This window comes from Delphinapterus leucas, chromosome 9 (genome assembly GCF_059928025.1).
Source record: "Delphinapterus leucas isolate spDelLeu-1000000601 "Yukka" chromosome 9, BTC_Dleu_Yukka2, whole genome shotgun sequence".
In the NCBI taxonomy this organism is placed as follows: Eukaryota; Metazoa; Chordata; class Mammalia; order Artiodactyla; family Monodontidae; genus Delphinapterus; species Delphinapterus leucas.
In genome coordinates this window covers 26710351-26719882 of record NC_143137.1, presented here as the reverse complement: position 1 = coordinate 26719882, position 9532 = coordinate 26710351, and the positions used below count along the sequence as shown (strand labels likewise).

The 9532-nt window shown below is 37.8% G+C and overlaps 1 long non-coding RNA gene across 1 annotated transcript in view; it reads right to left on the bottom strand.

Annotated features, from left to right (window-relative positions):
- Positions 1-8505: 8505 nt before the first annotated feature.
- The window catches only part of LOC115801700 (uncharacterized), a 200190-nt gene continuing 199163 nt past the window's right edge, over positions 8506-9532 (bottom strand). The window contains exon 4 of the long non-coding RNA XR_004022033.2: positions 8506-9532. This exon is cut by the window's right edge and continues 56860 nt beyond it. This is a non-coding gene — a long non-coding RNA (uncharacterized LOC115801700).

The window sequence follows — 9532 nt, the reverse complement described above, 5'->3', positions numbered from 1 at the left end:
GAGTTCAGAGCTAGGTAAGGTCAATCAAAGAAATTTCTGGCACGGTCCCAGGATGATTTAAAAATAGGAAACTAAGAGAATGTTAGAAATAGTTTTTCTTGCAAATATTCTTGTTCACTTAATATAACTATGTGTTTTAACTGACTTCACGGTGGTTGATTATCCAGATACTTGATTCTCTCACTTTAGAAAAATGCCAAACATAACAAGTGTAAAGTGTCACTACAAATATTTATCATTATGAATTACATAGTAGTAGATTCTGTATCTAAGACCAAATGCATATTATTAAGTAATGCCCTTTTGAGATTTTGTATGCGCCAGCATTTTGACTGTTTAATCTAGTAAGAGTGATTTTGTTTCAGTCTTAGTAACATAATTTCTTAAATACAACCTTGACATTTAAATTTTTGAACTTGAGGCCACATTGAAAATATATTGACTGTGCTTCCTGCTTGCTTGTCTGCTCTCTTTCTTTCATTTCCCCCCCTTCTTCCTTTTTCCTTTCTGAATAATTTAGTTTAAAAGCCAGAGGATGAGGCAATGGTTTCCAGGCAGAGCAGTGGGTGGTCCTCCTGTCAGAGTTTAGACCCTGAGCAAAGGAAGGCAGCCAGAGGTTGAAGCCCAAGTGGGAAAAGTAGTCATTTGGGACAGTGGGCTCGTGGGGTCGAGAGATTGGTTACCTAGGGAATATCGATTACATGGGTAGATATATTCAGAACAGTGGGAGCTAGGTTTCTCACTGCCAGAGAAGAAGTTATAAATATGGAAAGATGGAAAGTAGAATAGGTGTGTTGTAGTGTACTGGTATTGAAGGTGTTGGGGAAATATATGATTTTCAATATATGCAATACAGAAAAAAATAGATGTGTGTGCATTTGTTTTTCCTAATTTGGTCCACTGATAGGGCCTCAAAGCAATGACACCCTCTAAGGGCAGAAAGTTTTTCCTTCTTCCCTTCTAGGTTCTTTGGCTGGTCTAATAATTAAATAATGTAAAACAGATTAGCGGGAGAAAAACAAATTTAATTTTCTACGTGCAGGATCCCCAAGGATATGAAACTCAAGAGCAAGTAGGGCAATTGCGACTTCTGTGCCATCCTGAGCTGAGGAATGGGATAGGGGTCTGGAGCTTCAAAGGGGAGGAGGGCAATTTATAGGAAGATAAGAAGAGCAGATGTTCGTTCTCTCATACAGGTACATCTTCCAGATAAAAAATTTGTCTCTGGTAATAGCTCTCTTTCTGGTCCAAGTACCCCCAATGGCTATACCCTTGGGTTATAGATCATCCAAGTAAATAATCATCTGTGAGAAGATCTTAAACTCCATTAATTAAAGCCAACTAACATTAAGCCAACCCTATAGGTCAAGTAATAGTTGTGATTGATATATGTTTATTTAATATGCACATGTGTGTAACTTTTACTTTGTTCCACAGTTCTAGTATCAATTTGTTTAATCTACCTAACAAACCTATGAGTTAGATATGATTATTTTCCTCATTCTAGAGATGAGGAATTGCAGCATGGAGAGGTTAAGATAGGTTAAGTAACTTCCCCAAGGTCACACAGCTGATATGAGGCAGAGCCAGGATTCACATGTAGGCAGTCTAGCTTCCGTTGCCAAGTATATCATTCTACTGCTATGCATTTCTTAACGTAAATTGCTAAGTAACAGAAACATTGCAGACTTCATACAACAAAACAATTCTTCCTAAGGCTTCCTTTCCTCTGCCAGGAACAATAGACTTCAAGAACAATACATTTAGTCCTTCCGCTGTTCAACTTTTTGAATGAGTTCAAGTGTAAATTGAGCCTTTCTGTGCTGTTTTTTCTGTTTCTAAAAAAGCCTCTCGACCATCCCTTCTCTGTACACTTCTATCTCATTAGCCCCCTCCTTCAAAGACAGATCTCCTGCAAGTCCATTTAACAGTCATAACCTCACTTTTCATCCTCTCATCAATTCACTGCATTACAGGATTCCACGTCGATGACTCTTCTTACACTCATCTCTAAAACATTACTGAAAATTTAAAAGGTCAAACCTCTTGGGCTCATCCAGTTTAACCTCTCTTCAGCTTTTGACTTTGTTGAAAATATGTTCTTTTCAAAGTTCCCTTTTCTACTTATTCTTGCTTCTTTTCCCAAATGCTTCTTGATGAGTTAAGGATTTGTATATCCCAGGCTTCTGTCCTTAGTGCCATAGTTTCAACTGTCATATATATAATAAGACTTCTAACTCTATAACTCCAATGTCAGCATCTCTTCTGGTTCTGGTGCAGTCCTAAAGATCAAACTGCCTCATAAATATGTGTTCCTGCTGTCTCATAGGCCTCGAAGTTTGCATATGTGAAAATCCAAATTTTACCTCCTATCTTCAGTGATGAAATGTGTGCAGCTATGGCCCACACCCAGGCCCTCATGATCTCTGGCATGTTATACTACAATATCCTCTTCTCTTTGCCTCCAAAAGTACACTGAAAATTCACTACACTGAAAATTAAGAATGACATTGAAGTTATTGTCAGAACTTGGTAGGATTTTTTTTTTTTAACTAGTTACAACTTGATTGAATAGGAATGAAAATCCACGCACTCTTCCATCCATACTTTGTATCCAGAACAGAGAAAACTTGGCCATGTAAATGCACTCTTCAACATCCCTTTGCCACTGTTTGGCTCTTAAATAAGAAAAGGGACTGTTCTAAACAGGAAACTTGGCAGCCTTTCTTCTATTGCCCGATGGAGGTTTCTGTGGGCAGTTAGAGGGCTGGTCATCATTCGTACATCACTCTTCCTCTTTCCAGAAAACAGCTGGGCCGGAAGCATGTGGTAATTGAAGTGGCACACTGCCGCCCAAGAGGCTGCTCTGTAAGTGGTACATACTGAGGGTGAGATTTTCATGTATTGTGCTGTCATGGTATCATGGCACTGGGACACCTGTATAGCAAATGGTCTCAAGTAGTAAATGAGAGCTTTGTAGACACTGGGAATTGAAACTGCTTACATCTATGCATTTGTTTACCTAAGACAGGAATCCAAACAGCACTACATTGAATCCAGTGGAGGTGAGGAAAATTAAAAGACACAATAGAGAAATAAAAAGGGCAAAGGAAAATGCCCCCAAACAAGGAAGTGAAAACAAAATCAAACATTAGAGAAAGAGCAATTCCCAGGAAATAATTATTCCAAAATTCAAAATAACATTTAGAAAATGTGTTGATTCTCATCAGTTAAGAACCAAGGAACTTTTTATTAAATAAGAGTAGAAATTCCCAAAGGGAAGGCTGAGCTAAATGGATAAGAAAATGAGTTATAAAGAAGAATGACAAGATAAATAAACCCACAATAGCAGAATTTTAAAGCCTATATCAGAGGCCTATAGGTTAGAATTGACAAAGTACAGTAAAAGAATAAGATCTAAAGGGCTCTCCTAGAATGCAGAGGGAAAAGATAAAATTAATGAGAGAAAACATAATAGATGAGAAAAACAGAAAATGAAAGTGCAACTTAAGCATTATTGGTATGTGTAAAGAAGACATTTTGAGCAATAGGAAAGGAATAGGAAAATATAGCTCAAACACATTTTTCTGAAGTTAAAAAAGTTGAATATCAAAAAGGCCAAGCACATTCTAGACAATTTCACCAAAAAGCATCCTGGCACATCTGATCAAAACTGTTTAAGGTAGGGACTTCCCTGATGGTGCAGTGGCTAAGAATCCACCTGCCAATGCAGGGGACACAGGTTTGATCCCTGGTGCAGGACGATCCCACATGCCATGGAGCAACTGAGCCTGTGCACCACAACTACTGAGCCTACGCTCTAGAGCCTGCGTGCCACAACTACTGAGCCCAAGAGCTGCAACTATTGAAGCCCACATGCCTAGAGCCCATGCTCTGCAACAAGAAAAGCCACTGCAGTGATAAGCCCGTGCACTGCAACAAAGAGTAGCCCCCGCTTGCTGCAACTAGAGAAAGCCTGTGTGCAGCAGTGAAGACTCAATGCAGCCAAAAATTTAAAAATAAATAAAATTAATTAATTAATTTTAAAAAAAGAATTAAAAAAATGTTTAAGGTAAAAGAAATTTAGAATCAATCACTAACTGAGACAACACCCATACTCTTTTCTTTTCCCAAAATACATTTCTTAAGTCAATGGAGATGCATCTATATACATCTTCAAGGTTTGTATCTTAATTTATTTGTGCCCAAGTTGTCTTTCATAAGTAAAAGAAACAGATAATCTTTGATATGAGAGCTGTGAAAGTACACTACCTCATGGTCTCTTAAAAGGTTTCTGAAGGCTTTTTCCAGTCATGTAACACCAAAATGCAGATCTTAAAATGTGGATAAAGTAACTCGAAAAAGATTTTGCATTGAGACTATTGCTGGTAAAGATAATAGCATAATTATTCAGCCAGCTAGATGGATAATACACAGACAGCAATAAACAGACAGTAATAAGAAATCATAGAAAATGTAAAGCATCAACAAAATGACAGAAGAGACATCAGATATCAGTTTTATGGCCCTTTCACTCTATTCCTTACTGCCCTCAAAAGGTCTCCATAGGAAACCCAGAGAACGTGTTGTATTTCTATCAATACACCCTGTCTTCTCTCAATACTACCAGGCTCACCATTGCAAACTCACTAAAAGACCAACCCCAGAAGTCTCTAATTTATACTTATATCCATGTCCGCCATCGATACCACCACCATACCACCTATACCACCATATAGGATTAACTATATCATGTCTTATTTTCCTATTCACTTTAGCCACCACATGAAACCCAGACTTCCCAGATTATCCCATTATTAGAAAAGGAATACCTGAGCAGACAAAACACTGACCTTATATGCTCCAAGGGAAGCTCGACCCTGCCACTCCCATCCTGTGTAGTGATTTTCAACCTTATCAGATCCAATGTCCTTCTTCTATAAAAAACATTTTGTAGTGCTTGCTTTACTCTCCTGAAATGAAGTTTATAGGCAATATAACCTATGTGCACACATAATTAAAAACAATCATACTGGGGTAATATACAGAAAAATATATAAGGGTGATTATTTGTAATATAATATACGTGTGCTGTTGGTGTTCAGGCATGGCAACACTAGAGGACACGATGTAGGGTTAGACGCTTACAGTGATGGATGGAATCATCAGAATGTGATGGCTGAAAAGGCAGACTGACACAGATGTGTTTTATTGCAACTCATAAGTAGAGTAGTAGCGTGGTTGGTGATGTGATTTTTCTAAAATATTGAACAATGGCTGGTAAACTTCCAAACAAAATAGGATACAATCTTCCTTCAAGTTAAATGGTATTTCCCATTCCTAGAAAATTTACCGTTAATTAAAATTTTTGTAGAAAATCTTTATATTTCTATGCAAAGTGGAGATAAGTTCTAGGTGGACACAATCAAGAGCAGATTTTTCATCTACATTAAAGTTCAGTAGGATATTCCAGGTCTGTGAGTTGGTGTGTGATAAAAGAACTTTTTTTTTGGACTCTACCATTCATTGCAGGTTACCTAGCAATTTTAGCACCATTCCATTAATTGTAAGTGATACCACCCCAATCATGGTAACAACAAAATAATACCCACAAATTTCCAAAATACCCGCTTGGGGGGCAGTACTGCCTTTGTTGAGAAACTTTGTTAAACTAAGATTAGCCTGAGAAGTTTATTACACCCAGGAAAGACTATGGTAAGCTCTAACTTTACCTCTACCTGCCAGTGCATGCAAACATATCAATACTAATGCAAAGCAGTTTGAAATGTTCCAAGAAAAAAATTAACCATCTGAACTGTTTGTGCTCTGGCTTTTATTATGTTTAAACTCAATTTTCAGAATTGGTTATTTGTTTTGAAGTTGGAAAAGATTTCTGCATTAAAAATGATTACCCATAAATTCTCAAAAAGCTGAACATCATCACAATTTTGTAACTGTTATAATGGAATTTGTTCTAACATTTGTAAGGGAAAGAAAAATTATTTTGCTGGTAAATGTGGCACTTTTGGTTTATAATACTAAATCATTTTAAGTATATGAGTTTTAAATTATGTAAAATAATAGAACAATTCTTTGATAATCTAAAAGATTCCATAATTTTGAGAGCAAGTAAAAAATATTAGTATGTATAAAATAATATGGAATGTAAGTGCTAAATGAAGTGAGTAATCAGAATGGAGTAAAATTAATTGGAGAGACATTTTTGTGTAGGAGATTCTAAAACTAAACTGGTAAGTATACAATGTTAGAAAAGATAGGATTGTACTTGAAGCAAGCTCATGGAATGTGAAAAGACATAAATGTAGAAAACAGTTAATGAGGTGACAAGTTGTGGAATGAAACAATGCTTTAATTACTAAAAATCTAAAACGTTGGTGGAATTCAATTATATCTTCTTTTAAAAAGGTTGATTTCTCCTTTACATTGATATTTTTCATTTATTTTAGCCAGGCATCAAAAAAGCAGTCTTGGAGACTGGTTCAAGATGGCGGAGTAGAAGGACATGTGCTCACTCCCTCTTGTGAGAACACCGGAATCACAACTAACTGCTAAACAGTCATTGATGGGAAGATACTGGAACTCACCAAAAAAGATACCCCACATCCAAAGACAAAGGAGCACCCACAATGAGACGGTAGGAGGGGCGCAATCACAATAAAATCAAATCCCATAACTGCTGGGTGGGTGACTCACAAACTGGAGAACACTTATACCACAGAAGTCCACCCACTGGAGTGAAGGTTCTGAGCCCCATATCAGGCTTCCCAACCTGGGGGTCCGGCAATGGGAGGAGGAATTCCCAGAGAATCAGACTCTGGAGGCTAGTGAGATTTGATTGCAGGACTTTGACAGGACTGGGAGAAACAGAGACTCCACTCTTGGGGGGCACACACAAAGTAGTGTGTGCATCGGGACCCAGGGGAAGGAGCAGTGACCCCATAGGAGACTGAACCACACCTACCTGCTAGCGTTGGAGGGTCTCCTGCAGAGGCAGGGGGAGGCTGTGGCTCACCATGAGGACAAGGCCACTGGCAGCAGAAGTTCTGAGAAGTACTCCTTGGCATGAGCCCTCCCAGAGTCCGCCATTAGCACCACCAAAGAGCCAGGTAGGCTGGCTCCAGTGTCGGGTCCCCTCAGGGCAAACAACCAACAGGGAGGGAACCCAGCCCCATCCATCAGCAGACAAGCGGATTAAAGTTTTACTGAGCTCTGCCCACCAGAGCAACAGCCAGCTCTACCCACCAATAGTCCCTCCCATCAGGAAACTTGCACAAGCCTCTTAGATAGACTCATCCATCAGAGGGCAGACAGCAGAAGCAAGAAGAACTACAATCCTGCAGCCTGAGGAACAAAAACCACATTCACAAAAAGATAGACAAGATGAAAGGCAGAGGGCTATGTAACAGATGAAGGAATAAGATAAAAACCCAGAAAAACAACTAAATGAAGTGGAGATAGGCAACCTTCCAGAAAAAGAATTCAGAATAATGATAGTGAAGATGATCCAGGACCTCAGAAAAAGAATGGAGGCAAAGATGGAGAAGATGCAAGAAATGTTTAAAAAGGACCTAGAAGAATTAAAGAAGAGACACCTAGAATAATTAAAGAACAAACACACAGAGATGAACAATACAATAACTGAAATGAAAAATACACTAGAATGAATCAATAGCAGAATAACTGAGGCAGAAGAACAGAAAAGTGACCTGGAAGATAGAATGGTGGAATTCACTGCTGCAGAACAGAATAAAGAAAAAAGAATGAAAAAAAATGAAGACAGCTTAAGAGACCTCTGGGAAAACATTAAATGCAACAATATTCGCATTATAGGGGTCCCAGAAGGAGAAGAGAGACAGAAAGGACCTGAGAAACTATTTGAAGAGATTATAGTCAAAAACTTCCCTAACATGGGAAAGGAAATAGCCACCCAAGTCCAGGAAGCACAGAGAGTCCCAGGCAGGATAAACCCAAGGAGAAGCATGCTGAGACACATGGTAATCAAATTGACAAAAATTAAACACAAAGAAAAATTATTGAAAGCAACAAGAGAAAAATGACAAATAATATACAAGGGAACTCCCAGAAGGTTAACAGCTGACTTCTCAGCAAAAACTCTACAAGCCAGAAGGGAGTGGCATGATATATTTAAAGTGATGAAAGGGAAGAAACTACAACCAACATTACTCTACCCAGCAAGGATATCATTGATTCAACAGAGAAATCAAAAGCTTTACAGACAAGCAAAAGCTAAGAGAATTCAGCACCACCAAACCAGCTCTACAACAAATGCTAAATGAACTTCTCTAAGTGGGAAATACAGAGAAGAAAAGTACCTACAAAAACAAACCCATATCAATTAAGAAAATGGTAATAGGAACATGCATATCGATAATTACCTTAAACATGAATGGATTAAATGCTCCAACCAAAAGACACAGGCTTGCTGAATGGATACAAAACCAAGACCCATATATATGCTGTCTACAAGAGACCCACTTCAGACCTAGGGACACATACAGACTGAAAGTGAGGGGATGGAAAAAGATATTCCATGCAAATGGAAATCAAAAGAAAGCTGGAGTAGCAATACTCATATCAGATAAAATAGACTTTAAAATAAAGAATGTTACAAGAGACAAGGAAGGACACTACATAATGATCAAGGGATCAATCCAAGAAGAATATATAACAATTATATATGCACCCAACATAGAAGCACCTCAATACATAAGGCACCTGTTAACAGTTCTAAAAGAGGAAATTGACAGTAACACAATAATAGTGGGTTCTTTAACACCTCACTTACACCAATGGACAGATCATCCAAACAGAAAGTTAATAAGGAAACACAAGCTTTAAATGACACAATAGACCAGATAGGTTTAATTGATATTTATAGGACATTCTATCCCAAAACAGCAGATTACACTTTCTTCTCAAGTGCACACAGAACATTCTCCAGGATAGATCACATCTTGGGTCACAAATCAAGCCTCAGTAAATTTAAGAAAATTGAAATCATATCAAGGATCTTTTCTGACCACAACACTATGAGATTAGAAATTAATTACAGGAAAAACAACGTAAAAAACACAAACACATGGAGGCTAAACAAAGCGTTACTAAACCAAGAGATCACTGAAGAAATCAAAGAGGAAATCAAAAAATACCTAGAGACAAATTACAATGAAAACACAACCACCCAAAACCTATGGGATGCAGCAAAAGCAGTTCTAAGAGGGAAGTTTATAGCAATACAAGCCTACCTCAAGAAACAGAAAAATCTCAAATAAACAATCTAACCTTACACCTAAAAGAACTAGAGAAACAAGCACAAACAAAATCCAAAGTTAGTAGAAGGAAAGAAATAATAAAGATCAGAGAAGAAATAAATGAAATAGAAACAAAGAAAATCATAGCAAAGATCAATAAAACTAAAAGCTGGTTCTTTGAGAAGATAAACAAAATATATAAACCATTAGCCAGACTCATCGAGAAAAAGAGGGAGAGG